Genomic DNA, 22,580 nt, shown 5'->3' on the forward strand with positions numbered 1-22,580 from the left:
GAGTCCTGAACAAACAATGACCTCTCGGTGTCCTTCAGAATGACAGCAGACTGGCCAGCCCTCCTGGGCCTGCCGCTTGGAGGGGGAGCCAACACCTGAGACTGAGCCCGAGGCCATCCCACACACTTGGCCCTTCTGCAGAGTCAGAAGCCTGGACAGCATGTGGGAATTTGGGGGTCTGAGGACCCACAGCACTCATCTACCACAGCTAGGGGACATGGCGCTGGATCTCCAGGGCAGGGTGAACTGAGCTGACGAGCGAGTCCACTAAGAGGCCATCCCTGGGGACCACCCAGCCCCTCATGGCACAGGGGTGGGGGGCGACAGAGAGCGGCAACATCTGGGAGGTTGTGGCTTTGGTCTGGGGTCTGGGTGGCGTTGTGGCAACAGGTCCCAGGGACCCTTCATCACCACCCTTTCAAAAGAAGAGGACCTGGATCAGCAAGGTCCCTCTGGCCCAGGCTCCTGATGCCCATGGCAGCCCTGCCTCTGGGAGCAGCTCCAGGCTGCTGCTGAAGAAGAGAGGACAGGGCTCTGGGTGGCACATGCCCTTGGGGCTCGGGAAAGACAGCTAAACCTTATCAACAAATAAACCTGCGCTAGGCACAGCTGGGTGCCAAACTGCCGGCGGCAGGGGCGGGTGGGGGGTGTTGGAGAAATGCCCACTCCGCATGCTGCTGTGCCCGGGCGGCCACCACTAGCGACTCCTTGAGCTGCTCCCTTAGGAATGGGGCACGTGGCGGGCACCTACAGGGTGGCCTTATCCCCAGAGCCCACAGTCCAGGGGCGGACCCAGATTAAGCTGAGAGTAACTCCCCAGACTAACTGAAGCTGGCACAGGACAGGCCTGGCCGTGACAGAGGGCGGTGCACACTGCAGCAAAATGATAAATGGGCCATCAGGCTGGAGGGGACATGGGAACAAAGAGATGCGGGTGTCAGGGATGGGCAGGTGGGGCAGTTACAGTCCTGAGAGCCTGGTTGGTATCAGCGAGTCCCACAGAGGGGCCATTAGGTCATTAGGGTCATCTTTCAGATAAGAAGATGTGGTTTCCTCTCCCTCCACCTCATGTCCAACCAGGTCCTGTCCACACAACCCGTCTGTCACCGTCTGTTGGATCCAGAGCCTCCTCCCGGTCCCCTCTGCTCTCCCTGGTCCAGGTGACCAGTGCATCTTGCCTAGGCCACACTCTGCCTCCTGCTTGCCCATCCATCTCTTTCCTGGCCACTCCACAGCAGCTACCCCTGTGGTGTCCATGAAGACAAAATCCTTCTTGTGGTCCACAGGGTGCCTCCCATCGGCCACTGCCTGCTCCTCAGGCCTCTGTCCCTCGATGCTCCAAGCAAACTTCTCTCTGTTCCCCAGGGCCGCTGGCTGCCTCTTACCTCCCAGCCCTGGCCCGCAGGACACCTCTGTCTGAGACACGGCCTGTCTCTGGTCCTTAACCCGGCAAATTCCTCCCGGACTACTAATCATCAGGGGAAACCATTTCCTCCAGTTAGCCCTCCCTGGCCCCCAGACCAGGTCAGGGCCCTCCAGGTCCCCCAGGTCCCCCATTCCTGCTGATCCTAGTGCCAGATCATCCACACCACTAGGACAGAATACCACGGGGCAGGGATTTTCGTGGCCTTTATTTACTATCATCTCCTGATGCCTGACAAGCGGCTGGTACTCCATAAAGTTTTTTGAATAAATGGCACCTGCAATTCTTTATTGTAATTGTCAGTTGCTTTTAGACTGTAGTCTCCTTGAAGACAGGACTGTGTTGATTCATCATTTTAACCTCAGCACTCAGTATAGCAATGGTGCTATACTGGTGCATGGTAGGTGATAAGTATCAGTGGAGTACATTCAAATATTAAAAAAAAAAATTAAAGCTAAATTTCTTAAAGAATGATGAAGTGGTCAACAGATGAATGGATTAAGAAAATGTGGTAAATATACACAGGGGAACATTATTCAGCCTTAAAGAGAAATGAAATTACGGCATTTGCTGGTAAATGGATGGAAATGGAGACTATCATACAAAGTGAAATAAGCCACTCCCAGAAAACCAAAGACCGAAAGTTCTCTCTGATATGCAGATGCTACCTCACAATAAGGTGGGGAGGAGGAATAGAAATACTTTGGATTAGACAAAGGGGAATGAAGGGAAGGAAGAGGGAATGGGAATAAGAAAGACAGTGGCATGAATCGGACTTCACTATCCTGTGTTCATATATGAATACATGACCAACGTAATTCCACAACATGTATAACCAGAAGAATGGGAAGTTGTACTCCATGTATGTAAAATATGTCAAAATGCATTCTACTGTCACATATAACTAAAAAGAACAATTTAAAAAAAAAAGAAAGAAGTTGTCTGTGGAATAGATCGTGAAGATGCATTGCTATGTGAAAAAGCAAAAGCAGAGTTGGGTGTATGATATATTGTCCATTCTGTAATAAGAGACTGAAATAAGACTTCATATTCGTTTTTGCATAGACATAAAGAACACTCTAGAAGGATGTACAGAAAATCAATAAAAAGTAGTTACCTTTCATAGGAGGGATTGGGCAAGTGGGGTTAGCAGAGAGATCAAGTCCTAGTATAATTTTACATTTTGAATTTCCAATTATTTGAATCTATTACTCAACCAAAAATGAAAAAGAAGAAAAATAAATATTGAATCCAAGATTGACAAATTCTGATTCACCTATAAGAGAAGGACACAGACATAAAATTCTCCCAAGCCCCCATGCCCATGTCTCCAATGAGGTGGGTCTGGACTGTCTGCATGACTGAGGGAACTTGGGGATGTCACTTCACACTTCAGAGTGTCCACTGCTCAGCTGGATAGTAGGGATGACAATGCTTAGTTCAAAGAGTTCCAGTTCTGTATGTAATGGACCTACCTCTCAGGAGAGGCTCAATAAATGGTGGTTATGTTTAGGTCAGGATCAGTCATGGGGACATTTGTTTTAAATCTATTTGTAAATTCAAGCACAAGACTCTGGGATTCCCCATTGGAAGTTAAGGGTACAGTGAATGAGAGCTGAGCTGGTGAGCTTATTAAAAACAATTAAAAAAAAAAAAAAAAAAAGAGAGAGCTGAATGAATGAATGAACAAATGAAAAGATTGGTCAATTCTTTTCCTATCTCCCCATATGAATGACCTCCAGGATTCAAATTCTCTGTTGACCATTGTAGTAACTTAAAACAAACAAGATTTTTGTACCTGCCTAGAGTCTTTAAAAGCAGATAGTTAGCTGGATGCCATGATGCGTGCCTATAATCCCAGCTACTCAGGAGGTTGACGCAGGAGGATCACAAGTTCAAGGTCAGTCTCAGTAACTTAAACCCTGTTTCAAAATAAAAAAAATAAAAAGAGTTGGGGATATACCTCAGTGGTACAGCACAACTGGGTTCAATCCCCAGTTCCAAAAGAATAAAAATAAAAGCAGGCAACTGACATACTCAGCCCCAGGAAGATTCTGCCTCCTGCCTCCAAACTGGACCAAAAACCCCTGCAGGAGGACCGCACCTTGTCTTCACTGCCCCCAACATCTGCCACAGCTCTGGGTCACGACAGTTCCTTGTGAAAATGAATGCACATTGGGAGGAGAGGCCATTGGCGCTCCCAGGCATTTATGCCCTTGGGTCTGTCTCTCTAGATCCGTAGTTTCCCTTGACCTTAAAGCCCCAGGAACATTTGCCTTACATACAACGACAGCCCATGCTTAAATGAAATTAAATGGTTTCCAAACCCTGAAAGTGAAAGGGACTGATATAAATGCCTTTTCTGTTTGAGGCTAGCTCTGGTGAGGGAATTTCCTGTGGAGTCGTGGGGCAGTGTACTTGAAATCAGGTCATTTTTTTCAAGCATTTCTGTGACCTTGAGCCAAACTCATTTCTGGCCTCAGTTTTCTCCTCTGTAAAATTGGGGGTGGGGGGTAATAACTATTTCTTGCTTCCTTCACAAAGATGATGTAAAGATAAAATAAAATCATGGACATTTTGGTGACTGGGAAGTTATAAAGCTCTATATACTATGACTTAGAGAAAGAATATTACATTGGGAGTCCAAATGTTCATTTTTCTTTAAGTTACCAAATATGGGCTGAAGTCTCTTATGCACCAGGTACTACTCTGATCTCCCTATGAACATTAACGCAGTCCTCACAACAACCCTGTGAACTGTGTGTTATATTATCATCCCCATTAGGCAGATGGGGAGACCAGGGCACTGATGTTTCTTACCCAAGTTACACAGCTCAGGTGTGGCAACCCCAGGCAGTGGGGCCCCACAGGCTGAGCCCCTTACCTGGCTACTCTGCCTTGAGTTTGAGAGATTCCAAGGCTTCCCCTGCCATCTCCTGCTCTTTTGTCCTTCATTTACTCTTCCCCATATGTTTACCATCCAGTTATTATTATGTGTCAGCTGCTGTTTGGGGGATGGAACAGTGAACAAAACGACTGTCATGGACCTGCCATTCCAGTAGCCACATAAGGTGTCCAGAGCGTCAGGCACCATGGAAGAGGAGGAAAGCAGAACAAGCTCCCAGGCCTGACCTTGGGGAATGGCGTCATCTCTTTGGACCTCTGCTCTCCTGTTGTAAAAGGAGATACTGAGGCCCATCTTTCCTACCTTAAAGGTTGAGGAAGCAATCAAATGAACTAGGTGTGCTGCTAAATAAACTGTAAAATGCAGGTCCAGCGGAGGGCTGTAGAACGTGTGGTTCTTGCCTCTTTGTTTCCGTGGGGCTTGGTTCACACCAGGGTTTCATCATTGGCTCTGGGTCTCTGTGGCATTCAATAAACGGAGTCCTTAGGAGCAGGAACAGGATCCTAGTACAGTGTAAGAATGAAACAAAATTATTAATATTACTGATCACTATGTATCGAATTCCCTATTAATGCCAGACACTTGCAGACATGTTGCTGGATTTAACTTTCAGGATAGACATCATTATTACCCCTGTTCTCAGCGAAGGAATGGAGGCTCAGAAAGGTGAATAACTTGCTCATGGTTTTCCATCATTGAGTGACAAAACCACTATCAGAAATTGCACCTCTCCAACTCCAAAATCCATGATCTGCCACTGACCCCAACTCATTCATACGTATTCATGCAACAAATATTTCCTGAGCACTTGCTATGTTTTAGATGCCTTGCCAGATGCTGGAGACACGGAGTAACAAATTAGGTGGTATCTCTGTCCATAGGGAAGACAGAACAAACTAGTCACCACATAAATAAGATAGGTGCAGGTTTGATATGCTGGGATCCCACCTAGATTGGGAGGTGAAGGAGGTCTCTCTGAGGAGGGGACCTCAGAGCTGAACCCTGAGATGAGAGGGTGCTGTCCTCAGAAGATGCTGGAGGAAGAGCCAACCAAGCCAAAGACCCGAGATTGGAAACAAGCTGGGAAGAAGGGGGCTGGACCTGAAGAACCCAGAGGAAGAGGGATAGGCAAGTGGAGAGATGAGAAAAGAAGGCTGGAACCACACCATGCAGGACCTGATCCCTGTGGAAGAAAACATGGGGGTTGTCAAAGGTTTCCAGGTAGTAAGTGATGTGGCCTAAAGAATGTTCTAGAAGGATATTATTAAATGTTTAAATAGCACTGGAGTTTGCTAATAACAATGTGTATTTTTAAAACTTGCTCAGAAGATAAGAGAGAAGGATGGAGAAGATGGAGGCTCAGAGAGGTGGGGTGGGCTGGGAGCTGAGAGAGGTCCAACACCTTCCCAGGTGTTTCCCTTCAGCGTGGCTTCAGCTAAACCAGGCCTCATTTATCTTCCATATGACAATCATTGGCTGTTAATGGAAATAACTAGATTGATCTCCAGGCCTCTGCTGTGAGAGGGATCAGATTTATTCCCTCTTCTCTACCTGTCCCATAACTGCCAGGGGAGGGGGCCTTTTGCACTGTTAGTGGCAGGGGATGGTTGAGCGGTTTGGAAGGTGCTTCCTAAGGCCAAACTGGCTCTCAGTCCAGATGCAGGTCAGTTTCTGCTGAAGCCTGCCCCAGAGTCAGGCTGGGTGGATTCTTATCCACCCCCGGGCAGACAAGCCCAGCCTCATCCTGCTCTACTCCATGAGTTTGTAACTGGAAATAAGATGCCACCAAGCTCTGGCAAAAGGAAGGCTTTGTGAAGCATCATACACACCTCAGATCCCTGGGTGTCCTGGGGTTGGGATGGCACTGCCGGGACCTGGCAGAGACCGAGGACGTCTGTACCATCCCTCTTCTCCTTCTGTCTTCCTCACCAAGCTCCTGTCCAGAACTCTCTTCCCTCCTGCAGAGGAGACACACCTGCATTTTAAGAAGCTAATGAGAAGCAAATGAAAGGCCAGGTATAGTGGCCCATGCCTGTAATTCCAGTGACTTCAGAGACTAAGGCAGGAGGATCACAAGTTCAAGGCCAGGCTCAGCAATTTAGCAAGACCCTGTCACAAAATAAAAAACAAAAAGGGGCTGCTGTTGTAGCTCAGTGATTAGAGAACTTGCCTAGCATGAGGCCCTGGGTTCAAACCCTAGTACCGCAAAAAAAGAAAAAAAAAAAAAAAAGTAAAGGTTAATTACAAGAGGAACTTTAAGAAAGCGAAATTATGGAACTTGAAAACTTCTGGGAAAGTGAATAATCCCACCCATGCAAATACATAAAAATATGTAGAATTATGTAAAATTTATGTAAACCAGTCATATTTCTTTCTCTTTATTTCTAATACAACCATTCTGTGCCCCTGGAGGGATCTGGAGGTGAGGCGATTCTGGCAGAGCCCCCTGCACTAATGCAAAGCTTGAAGATTCAAGTTTTACAGACTTCTCTTTCCTGGAATTGTAGATTTCTTCCTTGGACTCCACTGCTGTGACCATAGGCCATCCTTGGGAGGACCTCAGGGAAACACTTTACTAACCAGCCCTGCCAGACTTTCTTTTTTTTTAGTTGTAGATGAACAAAATAGCTTTATTTAATTTATTTATTTATGTGGTGCTGAGGATCAAACCCAGTGCCTCACACATGCTAGGCAAGTGTCTACCACTGAGCTACAACCCCAGCCTGCCAGATTTTGTTTCTCTTTCCTTTTTTGGGGGGCAGGGATACTGGGGATTGAATCCAAGGGTGCTTTATCACTGACACTTGCCTTGAACTTGTGATCCTCCTGCCTTAGGCTTCCAAGTCACTGGCATTACAGACATGTACCCCCATGCCCCAAAACCCACTGGACTTTGTCCTAGTAACTGGACAGGACATTGACATACCATACTCAGAGATGACTAGGAGGGAGGAGCTAAAGAGACTTGCAATACCATCTTTTTATGCTAATGACATGCAAATACAGTTGGTTTTCCTTTCCTCGGCCCTATGAAGCCAAGAAATGACTTGTCTGTGTGCAGTGGACCAAAAAGAGGCTGGAGAGAGCTGAAGGGAGAGAGAGCAGAGAAAGAGAGGTCCAACAGCCCCAGCTGACCCTCATTTCCATTCCCACCCCCAGACACAGTGACCCCAGAAAAGGAAGCTGGCCAGACAATCCAGCCAACTTGGAGAGAGCTGCTGTTCCAGGCATGGAGCTGGGCACACGGGGTACGGGGAGACTACCTGTGTTCCTGAGCAGTAAGACAGGTGCTGTCTCCTTTCACCCCACCCTGGGGAGTGCCTCTGGCCACCTCCCTCCACCTGAATAGAGATTATCTCCCTGCGGTCCATTATCTCCTACAATTGCTCCTAAATGGCAAAATCCCCAGTGCCCGCCCAGCACTTGAACCCATTCTGGCCAGGAGGATTAGTTCCACAATAGCCCTCCACAGCCTTTGTGCCTGTGTTTGCAGCAAATATTGAAGCTCTCTCCTGAAACCTATTATAGGCCACCAGGACAAAGGCTTTCCTCAGGTCTTCAGGACAGAGCCGGTGCCAGGATGTTCCTTGCCGCCTCACCTGCCACTCCTTCTCCAGTTACCTCCAGCGGGAAATGATCCACATTTAGATGCGGCATCTCTGCCAAGGCAGTGGGCAGAGTGGTGCCATGGTGCCCACATCCAGGTGTTCCCTCTAAAGGGGAAGCAGGGAGCTGGACACGCTGAGGTAGGCAGGTGTCACAAGAAGTTGGGACATGGAAGTATCGAGGGTGGTAGCGCAGCTGGTGCTGAAGACAAATGGCAGGGGTGATGTGCTCCTCTGCCAGCAGGCCTTCACCAATGCCGTCTTCCTGGGACGGTCCTGCCTCCCACCTCCAGCCTAGTTTCCAGAGGCCACTTTTTACTCGTCCTCCAGGTCTCAATTTAGACTTCACTTCATCACCTCCTCCAGAAAGCCATTCTTGCCCCCCAAGTTTTTGGTGCCCACATTTGCATCTGCAAGTGTAACTGACCACCTGCTCGCCCCTGCTTCCCTTGCTCCTCCAAAACCCCAGCCTCTGAGCAACCAAGGACAGTTCACTATCAGGTCCACACATCTGGCACAACTTCACTGCAGGACAGACAGATGCAACACAGACTGGATGAGTGAATGGCTTCGGCAAGTGCATCCTTGGGGCCTCAGAATTCTGGTCCAAGTGGGGGTGGGTCATGAAGGGCCCTGAGGGATGGACAGAGACTCCTCCATAACCTTCTATAGACATCTCAGGTGGTGAAGTGAGTCCCCAGAGAGTCTTCAGCCATGGGACCCTGGATCTCTGAACCAACCCAAACCTGGCGTCCTCATTTGACAAGTGAGAAGAACAACATCAGAAAGATGGATAAAAGAAATGCAAATCAAAACTACCCTAAGATTTCATCTCACCCCAATCAGAATGGCAATTATCAAGAATACAAGCAACAATAGGTGTTAGCAAGGATGTGGGGAAAGGGGTACACTCATACATTGCTGGTGGGGTTGCAAATTGGTACAGCCACTCTGGAAAGCAATGTGGAAATTCCGTAGAAAACTTGAAATGGAACCAGCATTTGACCCAGCTATCCCAGTCCTAGGCCTATACCCAAAGGACTTAAAATCAGCATATTACAGTGAGGTAGCCACATTAATGTTTATAGCAGCTCACTTCACAATAGTCAAACTATAGAACCAACTTAGGTGCCCTTCAACAAATGAACGAATCAAGAAAATGTGGTATGTATACACAGTGGAATACTACTCAGCCTTAAAGAATAATGAAATTATGGCATTTTCAGGTAAATGGATGGAGTTGGAGAATATCATGCTAAGTGAAATAAGCCAATCCCCCAAACCAAAGGCCAAATGATTTCTCTGACAATTGCATGAAGATCCGTAATGGGGTGGGGAGGCAAGAATGGAGAAAGGATGGATTGTGTAGAGGGAAATGAAGGGTAGGGAGGGGGCGGGGGTAAGGAAAGGTAATAAAATGAGACAAACATCATCACCCTACATACATGTATGATTACACAAACGGTGTGGCTCTACTTCATGTACAACCAGAGAAATGAAAGTTGTACCCCTTTTGTGTACAATGAATCAAAATTTAAAAACTTTTTAAAAAGAAAATTTAAAAACAGATGGGGTAGGTGATGCTCTGGAACAGGAGCTGTGTGCTAATGCAGGAATGGTAAGTGGAGGGATTTACAGAGCCCTGCTCAGGGGAGGGACCACCTCCTGAGAAGAAACGAGTTTTTGGGGTAGTCACCCTGCTGCCATCCTGCCACAGGTTCTGTGTAGGACAGGACGTGGGGGAACCTGCTTCTGGGACAGAGAGCTGGGAACTTGAGGAGGAACCCTAGGGCCTGAGAGTCCCTGTCCACACTTCCTGGCCCCAGTTCACTCCCCTGCCTACTGAAAGAAAGGCACCTGGCCAGACAGGATGGAGGCTCCTTCCAGCCACTTCCTGGGCAAGTTACTCATTCCTCTTCCCTCAGTTTCCTCTTTTTTAAAAAGAGATAGTAGCCGTGCTGCTTCATAGGATTGCTAGGAAGCTTAAATGAAATAAACTACGTAAGATATCTACTACAGCTCCCAGCACATACATCCTCGTTAAACACCATCTACTCCTCCTTCTGCCCTTCCCCCACCCGTCTTGGTTCAGGGAACCTCCCATTTTGCAGAGGGAGAACCCAGAGAGGCTCAGAAACTTACCAGAAGTAACCGGTGACTCAGGACCTTTTGGACACAGACCCTGGGTGCGCAGGTTTCTACTCCCACTTCCTGTGGCTTGGGGTTTGAATCATCCGCTCATTGCTTCATGCGTACAAGTCCAGGCCACCTTCTGAGGTGGTGACAAGTGCTTTTCCTCTGTTCCTTTCAGCCCGTTGGCAGTGCTGGGCTTATACACTCTCTGGTGGCACAGATGGTGTCCTGAGAGAGGGATGGAGAGGCAGGCTCCCCGGGAGGAGCCTGAGTGGAGTGCTGGGCAGGGATATCTGAGAGGCCAGATGTCCAGCTGGGGTGCGGGGAGCGAGGCTGAGGTGATTCTGGCAGCCAGGGGGCTCAGGGAGGGCACTTGCAGACCTGGCCAGCCAGACTGGGGCCTCAGTTCTGAGGCAGGAGCTTTCCCAGCAGGACCAGCAGAGCTCCAGTGCTTGGAACTTTCAGTCATGTGGAAAGGGGCTCCTGTGGAAATGTGGCTTCATACTTCAAAACCGGCAGCCAGTCAGCTTTCTAGTTGCTTCCCTGCGTGTGCCATGGAGGCGGCTGGCAGGGGAAAGGGCACTCACAGAGGACCTATATCTCACACAGTGGAAGGTAACTCCACAGAAGGGCACTGCCACCTGCCACACAACCCCCCCACTCCCACCAAAGTCCCTGGCACATCCTCTCTTCTTGGGGATCCAAGTCATGCCTGGCTGTTCAGGTAAGAACCACACCTGTGCTTGCCACTAGGTATCTGTCCCCGACTGGGAACAAGGAGATTTCCAGCCAGCCAGAGCTCCCCACCTGACCTTCAGCTCACAAGGGAGGGATCGAGTATCTCTTGTTCAAGGCTCTCTTCCCTATACTGACCAAGTGCCACACACACAGACACTAAAGCTTACTTGAAGAATAAAGGAATGAACTGTCCTCAAAAAATCTGAGGCTACAAGTCTCCGCAGGCTCCTTCCAGGACCCCGTCAGTAGCTCACAGCCCCATCCTCTCACGGAGCCTGTCATCTAATCTGAGATTATTTGGTCAAGAGTCTAGTAAATAAGCCTCTTCAAGTTCTTGGGTGGTGAGAAGGTGCCCCCTCGGCCTTTTCTGGAATAAGTAAATCCTAAAAATATCTTTCCTCACTTCCTTGGTGCTCCTCTTGGCCCATCTCCAAGCCCTTCCTCAGATTTCCTCTTTGGACCCAAACCTGAACATTCCTGGTTGGCTCCTCTGGCGGGAGAGGGCTCTTGTGTGAGATGGGGGGTGGGGAGTGGCAGGGAGGTGAGAAAACAATTTTCTGCCTCAAGGGCATCCAGCCAGGGGACGGCCTTTCTGCCTGGGTTTCTGCTCATTCAACTGGTCTTATCTCACCACCACCAACACAGACTCCTTCCTGGCATCCTGGGAGATCAGCTCCTCCCCAGCAGGGGACAGTGTGATGACCTCATGTGGTGGCTCTAGACTATTCCTGAGAACTAAGTATTCCTAAGAACTCCTAGAAATTTTGTGAGAATTCAGATTCCTGAGCCCCGTGACCCCAAATCCTTATTTCAAGGTCCTGGGGTGAAGTCCCACCAGCTCAAGCCCCCCCCCCCCCCCCCCGCCCGCCCTAGAAGGAGGCTGGCTCTTCAGGAACTCTGCTCCCAGGCTGCCTTTGCAGGAGACCAAAGGGTCTGATCAAAGTGGGGGCTGACCAGCAAGGAAGCAGAGGGGAGGAAGAGGTGGGGGCCGTGTAAAGCCAGGATCTTGGCTCTGGCCACCTCAGGAAAGGAAAACCCTCTCCCACCAGTCCCCAACCCAGGGCCCAGAGCAGAGGCAGCCAGTGGAAGGAGGTTCAGTAATTCCTGGAGAAGAGAAGAAATAACACAGCACTAGCTGTGGCTTCTGCAGTGACAGGGGTTTCAGTCAGTCCCAAGGCACCTAACAGACAGAGACTGAATGTCTAGTGGGCGAAGGAGTCTGATTGCTGGACAAAAGAGGGAGAAGGCCAAGGAGTGGCTGACCCCCCACCCCCGAGAGAGTGGCCCCTTGTTGACCAGTAAGGCTGCCCAGTGTCTCTCCAGTCTCTGCCTCCCTCAGCAGGGTGGTGTGGGGAAGTTATCAGCCAAAGGCATGCTTCATTGAGTAGACACTGTGTTCAGCCTCTGCTGGCCTGGCCTCATCACGCACCGGACACCCAACCCTCTAACTCCACTGGTGGACCTTCCCTCTACATCCCCAAATTCTTTGAAGCTCAGCACAAGTCCTCCAGAGCCTCCACCACCTCTCGGGCTCAGTGAGTTCTCCCAATACTCCCCAAATCAGGGTCACCCCTCAGCCTTCTCTCTACCACTGGCTTCTACACTCCCCAAGAGCAATCCTAGGACTGCGTGACACACCTCTTTAAATGGTCAGGTCCCAAAGAAGTCCAAGATAACAAAAGATGCGTCCCCAAATGTTCATCTGTGCCTGGTACCCAGGGTGGGGGTATAGGGAGGTGCTGTGATGTTTAAGAGGTGGGGTCTTAGGGAGGTCCTTAGGTTGCTGAAAGCGCACTGTGGTGGGAGGGAGGAGGGAAACTCACTTCCTAAATTCTTACCCTTCTGGTATCCCCAGGGAAGTTTCCGCAAGGTTCTAAAGCCAGTGTAACTTAGTGGCAGCTTACAGACCCATGCAACATGGAGCTCTTCTGCTCTTGGGTGATCGCCTCTCTCTACCCCTCCGCCTATGCCAAAGTCCTATGGTGGGGGGACACACTGTGACCCAGAACTTTCCCACACACTCACTGTTCATTCAATAATCACCTGTTAGCAATTGATGCTTTCCACATCACTCTTTGAATCAAATATTATCTGAATGTGTCCTTGCGATTTCCACCTGTGACTATGTGTCAGGCAGTTGCTAGACATTGAGGATGCAAAAGTGAAAAGCACAGTCCAGCAGAGCCTGAGAGGCCAAGGCTGGCCTCCTTTCTCGGTCACTATCTTATATTCTATTGGGGAAAAAGACAAAAAAGTGAAGAATCGTTCATTGTGCTAGGTGCTATAAGGCTGTGCAGGGGCTCAGGGAGGGGGACCCAGGACAGCAGGAAAAGGTAGTCTGAGTTTAGAAGACCATGTAGAAGCAAACCTGGCAAAGGAAAACAAAGGACATCCCAGGCAGCAGGGTAGCTAGCAAGAGCAAAGGTATGGGGAAGTAAATGGCATGGCTCAGATAAGTGGTTTGTGCATGCTTAGAGAAAGATCTAGAAGGGTTATGCCCAACTGCTAAGACTGGTTATCTCAGGAAAATTAGATTGTGCAGACTTTTGCCTTCTTATATGTACACTACCATTTTGTTTGAATTTTTATAATGAGCAAGAATTACTTTCAGGAACAGAAAATATATATATATAACTAAGGGTGATGGTCAAATTGTAGTTAGATTGTGTGCATGTATGAATATGTAACAACAAATCCCATCATTATGTACAACTATAATGCACCAATAAAGAATGTGGAAAAAATATATCAAAAATACATATAGCTAATCAAGAGTGTTCTGTGTATGATGAATTTTAAGAAGCATGGTGTCTGGGAGAATAAAATTGGAAGGAGGGTACTGCTAGTAATGGAGAAGAAAGGGCAGGGAGCTGTCACCTGTCGCCCAACCTGGAGAAGCAGCAGGCCTGACACTAGCCTCCAGGCACTGGCCCGAGTGCTCATTAATTGGGCAATTATTTTCCTGGAAAGCTGCAGGGCAGCCTGGGAACAAAGTCCATCAGCTCAGGTTGATGTATTCCAACCGAAGCTCCAGGAAGGAAGCAGATTCTTGGGGTTCTGGTACCCCCACTCCCCAGTTAAGCTCCCACCTTCCTTTGGGTGGAATCATGCTAGGGTGAGGCTAAGAGGTGGCTCTCACCCACACCATTAGGGGGTTCCAGGCTCCTGACTCTGTTCTACCATCTCACTCCCAGCCCAGATCTGGGCTAGACAGGTAAAGAGTAAACTGCTCTTGGAATAAGCTCATTTCCAACACACACACACACACACACACACACACACACACACACACACACACACACACACGATGGCCTATCAAATGATTTTTCTACAGACTTCAGTCATTTTTCTGTAGAAAACCCTCTATTTTTCCTTTGCCAGAGAAAGAAGTAACAAGCAAGTTTAATTCAGGGGTGTCACTCAAACATATACATTTACAGTTTCTTCTCCATTCCATATAATCCACAGCAAGTGGCAGCTGTTTGAGAAGTTACAACAATGTCCCCAATCCAGAATTACTTCTCTTTCATCCTTCACAGGTGCTCCGAATTTTATTTTGGGGTTAGGTCCTGCCCACCCTCTTCCTATAGCTAATTTATTTGCTCTTCTTTTTCTTTCTCTTTCCTTCCTTTCATTTTTTTCTTTTCTTTTTTGCCATAGAGAGGTAAGAAGGGGTTATGTCCCCAAAATTTAATGCACGTTTGTTGATGATGTATATTTCCCTCTGTGCAGGTCACAGACCAAGACAGTATTATTGGTGCTACCACTTTGCGTACACTTAGTAAGCATATGGAGTCTGGGGACAGGCTAGGGGTGCTGATTGATGTACATTATTAATGCTCCCTCCTCACCTTGGGGACTATGGAGAGTCAAAAAGAAGAAAAGGAAGGAAGGAAGGAAGGAAGGAAGGAAGGAAGGAAGGAAGGAAGGAAGGAAGGAAGGAAGGAAGGAAGGAAGGAAGGGAGGGAGGGAGGGAGGGAGGGAGGGAGGGAGGGAAGGAAAAGAAAGGAAAGAGAAAGAAAGAAAGAAAGAAAAGAAAGAAAGAAAGAAAGAAAGAAAGAAAGAAAGAAAGAAAGAAAGAAAGAAAGAAAGAAAGAAAGAAAGAAAGAAAGTTGGGGATGTAGCTCAATTGGAAGAGTGCTTGCCTGATATGTACAAGACCCTGGGTTAATCCCCAGCACCACCAAAAAAAGAAAAAGAAAAAGAAGAAGAAGAAGAAGGAAGAAGGAAGAAGGAAGGGAAGCAGGAGGAAAAATTAGATAAGGAAAAAAAGAAAAAATAAGAGAAGTGAGTTGTTCAGAGGAAGAGCTTGATTTAGGGGCTGAACTCTAGTCCAATAAGGAGCTGGTCCCCAACTTGACCGTTTCCTTCTTGGCTGGAAAATCTAGAGTCTCTCTCTCTCTCTCTCTCTCTCTCTCTCTCTCTCTCTCTCTCTCTCTCTCTCCTCTGAGAGCCACTCTGCCTAGAGCCTCAGTGGATGGCGCAGATGCAGGACACAAGGATGTGTCTTCTACAGCACCACCACTGCTAAGATGCTGGGTGTCAGTCACAGGGCGGAACAGCAAGGAGACACTCAGAGAGCGTTCGATTTAAAAAGTAAGGTGAAAATCATCAATTACCAATCAAAATTATGTCATTTGTGCCAGAGGTCATAGGCGCATTTGGGAGACTAGGGGAGAAAGAAGGCAGGACGGAATGTAAGTCCAGGATTCCCTTGCCTAACTGTGTGCTAGAGTTATCCCAGGAGCTTTAACAAAACATGTGTGACAGGTCCCATTGAGACCCAGTGACTCTGGATGTCTAGGGACAAGGCCTAAGAATTTGCATACTTCTTTTTTAAATCCTCTGGGTGGCTCTAAAGTAGAACCAAGTTGGAGAAACCTAACCACAGTTAAAATGCGGATGTGGACAGGGCAAAGAGCCACAGGGTGAGGACAGAGGGGAAGGGGGTGGGGCTGGAGAGGGTCCAGCAGGCAGCTCTGTGCCCATCAGGGTGTCCTCCTGATGCTGATGGAGCTAGTCAAGAGCGAACCTGGACTGGTCCCCTCTGAGTTGTTACAGAAGCAAGTCTCCAGCCCAGTCGGTCCCCCTAGTAGAGCCATATGGGGATGGGGACCCACCCACCTCAAAGCTCTGGTAGAATGACCAACCATGTTTCCCTTCAGAACCAGCAGGGATTTTCTGGGTCCCAATACCCCACATACCATTTCTCATTTCCCACCAGCCCCCAAAATGCTCACAAAGAGCTACGCCCCTCGACCTGAGGCAGGCTCTGGAGGACGGGAAGCCAAGCCAAGGGATCCGCCTCCTGGAGCCTCCATTGGCTCCCAGATTCGGGGAGGTTGCTTTCATGTGACAGATAAACCAGGTAAGCGTGAAGTGGGCACCCTTGGGCATGCTCTCCTAGGGTTACACGGTCCTTCAGTGACCCAGCCCCTGAAACCGTTCCCACCTCCCCTGTCTGCTTCCCTAATTCTTGTTATTTTGGATCTTTAGACCTTCCAATTTGTTTACTCCTGCATTTACTTATTTGGTTACTTATTTACTTTATTATGATTACGTGTAAGCTCTAGACAGTGACTATCAGCTCCCCTTGGGGAGGGACAGAGGACCTGGGAGGGTCTCCATCAGCCATGGCATTACTTTTAATGCATCGTGGTTTTAAGCCTTCTGCACTTGATCTATGGTTTGCATCTAAGGTTGAATAAAAGCATTCTCTTTAAAGAAGCACTATACCAGCTGAGTGAGTTGTGTCTTCCGGCTCCTGTGGGGACATATTCACTTTCTCTGTCCTTGGGGCCTCAGTGGGAGTCTCAGAGGCACAGGGCTGCAGCCTATCAGGCCCCATGGAAGATAAAAGCAGAACAAGTCACTACCCCACGGAGGCAACAGCACGGTAGAAGGTGAAAGGCGGTCCAGTTACAGTGTAACCGGACTATCAGTTATCTAGTGTAAATGGCTCCTTATCCGATTCTTCTGGTCTTGTCTGGGCCTGGGGGGAGGGTGTGAAGAAGTCGGAGCCCTAAGAACCTGGAGCTGGAAGAATCCATGAACGGACTGGAGAGGGGACAGAGGGACATTAGTAACAGAAAGAGTAAGTGGAGGTCTGAAAACCTGCATACCTCACAGGCGTCTCTGCCCCAGCCCCGTTGATCTCCTCTTGAGCTGATCAAGGACAAATGCAATGGGCACACCAAGGTGTTGCCCCTGCCCTCTCAGCCCTGTTCCCTAGACTTAGTGAAGATTAGATTTGGGGACAATAGTTTGGTGCTTAAAACAGGTCTGACTTTATATAAAGCAGATTCCTCCCCCCACAATGCAGAAGTTATTATGCTAACAGGGAGAAAAAAAAAAAAAACTTTTGGCTGATGGCCCACCTGTAATCCCAGTGATGTGGGAGGCTGAGGTGGGAGCTTAGCAAGTTAGAGGTCAGCCTCAGAAACTTAGTGAGACCCTGTCTCAAAATAAAAAATGAAAAGTGCTGTGGGTGTGGCTCATTGGTTATGTGCCCCTGGGTTCCATCCCAAGTACTCACCCCAAAAAACTTCATAAGAGTAGATATTGTATGATTCCATTTACATTTATATGCATTTATTAATTAAAACTGAATCTGTGGTAAAATATATACACATGTATATAGGCAGGTGTGTGTGTATATATATACATATATCAGAACAGTAGTTGCACGGACCTGGAGTGCGGATTTATTGGGACTGGGTACCAAGGAACTTTCTGGAGTCATCCCCATGTTCTATGTACCTTGACAGTGCCTCCAATTGCACAGGGGCAGCTGTTTGTCAGAACTGGTCCTTGGCACTGGTATGCAATGGATTTATGTACTTCCTTATGTGTAAAACTTACCCCCAATGCAATAAAAATAACTTAAAAATACTGAACTCCAGTTAAAGATATGAGGCTGAAGAATTGGACTACACGGGTACTAATGTCTGCGCCTCGCTTTGAAATGCACCGAAGAACATGAGGGATGAAGAGAGGGGTGGGCGGAGGATCAGCACGTGCTAAAGCACACGCAATGAGATGTTTACAGCAGAAGCTGGTGGTGTGTACGTGGTGCTCACCGTAGAAGTCTCTCCATTTTTTTTTTTTTTTTGGTATGTCTGACATTTTTCAGAATAATAGGTAGAAATGAAAAAAATGAAGTGTCAGGGACTCATTCTCCCTCCTAAGTTCCCTCTTGGCCACCTCATAGGGTGAGATCCTTGAGGAATCCAGTGCAGTGAGCAGAGACCAGCAAACCCCTTCCGGTTCTCCTTGCTGACTGTCCCTCTTGCTGTCATTCCTGCTGTCCTTGTCCAAGCAGACTGGTAATCATGGAAGTTGTCACTGAGCCCTGCACACAGGGAAATCTACACCTCACAGTTCCAAGAGCCAGAATCCTGCTTCCCTGGTAATTGCTCGCCCAGCAGGTAAGCAGCTCTCTCCACTGTGTGCAGAGCCCAGGGCCCCTGTCTCACCTCCCTCCAAGGGTCCAGTTCCTATGGCTGCTGTGCTTTGTTCTTTTATTGCCTTTCCTTCTAACTGAGCTTCAAGACTTTCACTAGAGGGGATTTCACACCTCATTCATCCACTTAGCAAGTCCCCTAACCCCACATCTGCCTGGAAGGAGAAGTATTTCTTTTACTTTTATGGAAACTGTCACACGGGCTTAGAAGATTCCACACTGTCCAGCCTCTGAGCTCATATCCTAATCCTGGAAAGTACTCCTTTGTGTCTAACCTAAATTCCACATTCTGCTATTCTGCAGAAGCCAAAGGAGCCTGGGGCCTGGGTCTATTGTTCTCAAAATACAGTACATAGGACTGTGTATGTGCAATTGGTGGAGCAGCTAAATCAGGGGCACAGGGCTCAGACCATTCTTTCTCCCCCACTGACCCTTTACACTCCACTCCACCCAGGTGGCTGGCCTCTGGTGGGGAAAGAACAAGTCCCCACTGGCGGTCTGCCTGGGTTGAGGACTTCTCCCAGAAGATGCATCCCCACCCAGAGGCCAGTCTGTCGTGGTCACCCTGCATGAGTCCATCTGGGAGCAGCAGACCCAGGAACCTCTTTCCCCTAGACTTCCTTGGCTAGGTCTAAGCCTATAGACCACTTTACCTCTCAGTCTTGGAGTGAGGCAGGAACTGGACTGGGGACGGGATGGGAGCCAAACACTGAGGCCTCCACTTGATCTGGGCCCATCAGGGATAGTCCTCCCATGAACAGAAGAAATGGAGATCCAGGCTGTGAAGTGAGAGGCTTGCCCAAGGTCAACACCATGTTCTTGTCCTCGTTCGACACTTTATGAACCTAATCAAAACACCGTATTTTCCAACCTCACAGTATACAAAAACAAGAGCACAGGCTAGAAGGCAGGACCCCTGAGGTCTTCCCAAGGTCACACGTTTCCTAGGTGTGGCTAACAGATTCTCAGTGACCACTGAAAACAGGGAGGAACAGTCCCAGTCTGGGTCACAGGCCACGCTCACAACGAGGTGAGATAACGCTCATAAACACACTCTAGAAACTCCAAGTGCTCTGCAACTGCAAGGGATTGTTAAAGCAATTTTTCTTAGCCTTAGTAACACAACTTCAGCTATCATCTGCTTGCTCTTCCCAGGGAGACAGTAAGAGGGACCTAAAAGTCACCACAGCACAAGAATTTTTCCTGCTCCTAAAGACCCACAGTGCTGGCTCTCTCCTTTCCCTCAGCAGGAGCCAGGCGAGCCAGGCAGGAGCCCCGAGCCTCATCCACCACGCTCGTCTTATGTCCGGGCAGCAGTGGTGACCACTCTTCTGGGAGCTACGCAGGGCTGTGTCCCAGCTGACTCCAAACTGAGCTCCAGAATCTACAGAGCAGCAAATCAGAGGCCCTCCAGACCTCTACTTACAGGACCTGTCCTACAGCAAGGGTCCCTATGGTCAAGTCCCTGGAGCAGAGGAGAACCCAGGGGATGGGACTCCATGGCCTTTCTCCCCAGCTAGGCCTTGGAGTTCCAAATAGCCCTTAGAGAAGGGGTGTAGGACTCCAGGCAGAAACAGAAGGAGCTGTTCTCACTAGGTAATGACACTCAGGTCCAAATGCGTGTTAATGACTAAGCTCCTGTTAGGACGAGAACATCACTACAGTATAGAATGTAAGAGTTTTCTGTCCTCAAAAGAGCCAATCCAGGCTGGCAGCACCCCGGCTTCGTGAGGTCAGCCATGGGTCCATGTATTGCTCTCTTGTTTGCCAGGCCATTGTTACTGTGCATGAGGGAAGCTGGGTCACCAGCATAGCTAGCCTCCAGCCACCAGGAAGTGGCTCACCTCATTCTCCATTCCATAGTGAGGACCCCGTCAGTGGGGTCTGCGTGTCCTACCATAACGCCACCATTGATGGTGGTAGCTGTCAGTCTGTACCACAGCACAGGTCAGGGTTGGGATAACACAGAGACACAGATTGGAGAGATGTTACCACCCACACCTCTGTGACACATGGCATGGCTGCTGGTCACAGTGTGATCAGAGATAAGTTCAGGGACAGAGCAGGAGGGCAGAATCCACAGAAGGGGCCCTCCCTCCATGACACTTAGGCAATCGTAGGAAGGAATTTGAAACAGATAAACCTACTCAGAGATACCTGGAGACTCCCACGCCCACCGTGGCAAACTGCAGCCCTGAGTCGGAGGAGGGGCACACACTGGCAAAATGTGGTGATGTCACAAGAACACAAGCCCACCCGCTAGGGAGGGCCCAGCAGCTGAAGCTCCTCTCTACACCCCATTGAGTATCCCCGGAACCACAGTGCATCATGGCTCCTCTTGCCCTGGGACAGACCCCAGGTTGGGCACAGTCAACCCGTAGGGAAGCACCATGCTTATTTGCTTAGCACCTTTGGGTCCATGAAGGAGACAAGCAAACTCTCCAGCTCCGGTGCTCTAGGAATAGGGCTCTTGGGAGTGGTTAGAGTCAAATCCCTGGCAGCGCAAGGGCAAGCGTGGACTGCAGTCACCCCTGCCGGTACTAGGAGAGGGTGAGTGAGCAGGCAGGCCTCATGGAGATGTGACTTGGGCTGAAGGACTTGGAAAACCGAGAGAAGAAAGGAGAACATCCCAAGCCGGATGGCAAGAGAGCATAAAACAAAGAACAGTGTCCGTATGCAGGGTCCTCTAGGGTGGAAGAAGTGTCAGACTTTGTGCCAAGTGTTTAGTTTTCCAAATACCCCTTTGATGTAGGTACTGTTATCACCCACCTTTTGCAGACGAGGAAATTGAGAGTTCAGAGAAGTTCAGTAACCTACCCAGAATTACACAGCTTGTTCCTCAGGGAGCCAGAGCCAATCTCAGGATGCTCTGATTGTACAGTCTGATCTCAGTCTCCTTGCCAGCACCAGTGTTAGAACTTCCAAGGAGGACTTGCTTGTGCCCTTGGCAAACAGCCCCTAACAGTCACATCCCAGGCTGGCACGAGCTCTTGCTGCTTCTGCGCTCCCTGCTCTGCGACTCAGTCCAGGTCTGCCCACTAGCTTGGCGTCCTGCCTGCCCCCTGAAGATGTCTTCAGCAGAATCACAGCCAACAAATGTACCAGCAGGACGAGACAGGCTAAATGCTTAAGAGGCTTCTGGGAACAATGCGGCTCTGTGAGCAGCCCAGGCCAGAGCACAGCCCTGTGGGGTTGACAGGAACTAGCCCCAGCTGACCGAGGCCCCCCAGAGGAATCGAGACCCACTCACACTGTGGCCGGTTCCCTGCACTCTGTGAGTGAAGACACTTCTTGAGCCCTGGACACCCCAGTGCAGCTAACCAGCCTTTGCCTCGCCCACCCAGGGCCTGCCTGCTCTGCCAGGGTTCCTCCTGCACACTTACTCTGTGTCACCTTGTTCAGCACATTCCATACCCACCCACTCCCAGAGGAAGAATGGAATTTAGATTGGCCAGAACTGACCAGGCTGAGGGACCCTGCGTGTGTCCCAGGTGAATGTCCTGGTTTGCTCCCAATCTCCTACCCAGAATGGACCTGCCTCTTCTCTAGGGCTAAAAACCTGTCCTTGCTAATGCTTGGTTCTGGGGAGGTCACTGAAAGGAGAGGAAGCAATCAGGGTGCTAAGGACTCTGGCCTCACAAATGGAAAAACACAAAACAAAACAAATATGATGTTCATTTGCTGAGTGTGGATACATTTCCAGGTTCGTCCTCCATACACAGTCCCCAAGGGAAACAGAATAGGGTCTTCCCCCACCTGCAGAACTCTTCTCACCAAGGCTGCCCCTCCTAGTGTGCATCTGGCCCTAAAAAGTCTGGTTTATTCCAGGCAGTGAAGCTCCAGGGATCTAGAGGGCAAGGGAGGGATGTCAGCCCAGTCCTTCAGACGGCCAGTTGCACCCAGAGCAAGGCAAATGACCAACGGTCATGAGGGAACATGTGGAGATCAGGAGGGAGTAAGAAGAAAGGTGTGCTATGTGCCCAGACTCCCCTTCCTCTTGGGAAAGCATCCTGTTCTTGGCCAGTACCCACACCATGGACACACACATGCTCGCATGCTCACATACACTCCACTTCTTGGCACCTCACAAAAGGAGAAAAGGCAGAGGGGCTGGGGCTGAGGGCCCAGGTGCACATAACGTCCAAGGGTTTCCTGTGCTAGAGCAGCTCAGGATGAGAGCCTTCCCCAACCCATTGTGCCACTTGGCTGCATCTCTAGGAGAGTGAGGGAAGGCCTCAGTGGGAGGTTGACACTCCTGGCACCCTGGAACAAGGGATTGAGGCCGTTCACTGAGCAGTGGGAAAGAGTTGCACC

Source organism: Sciurus vulgaris, assembly GCF_902686455.1.
Source record: "Sciurus vulgaris genome assembly, chromosome: 12".
Lineage (NCBI taxonomy): Eukaryota > Metazoa > Chordata > Mammalia > Rodentia > Sciuridae > Sciurus > Sciurus vulgaris.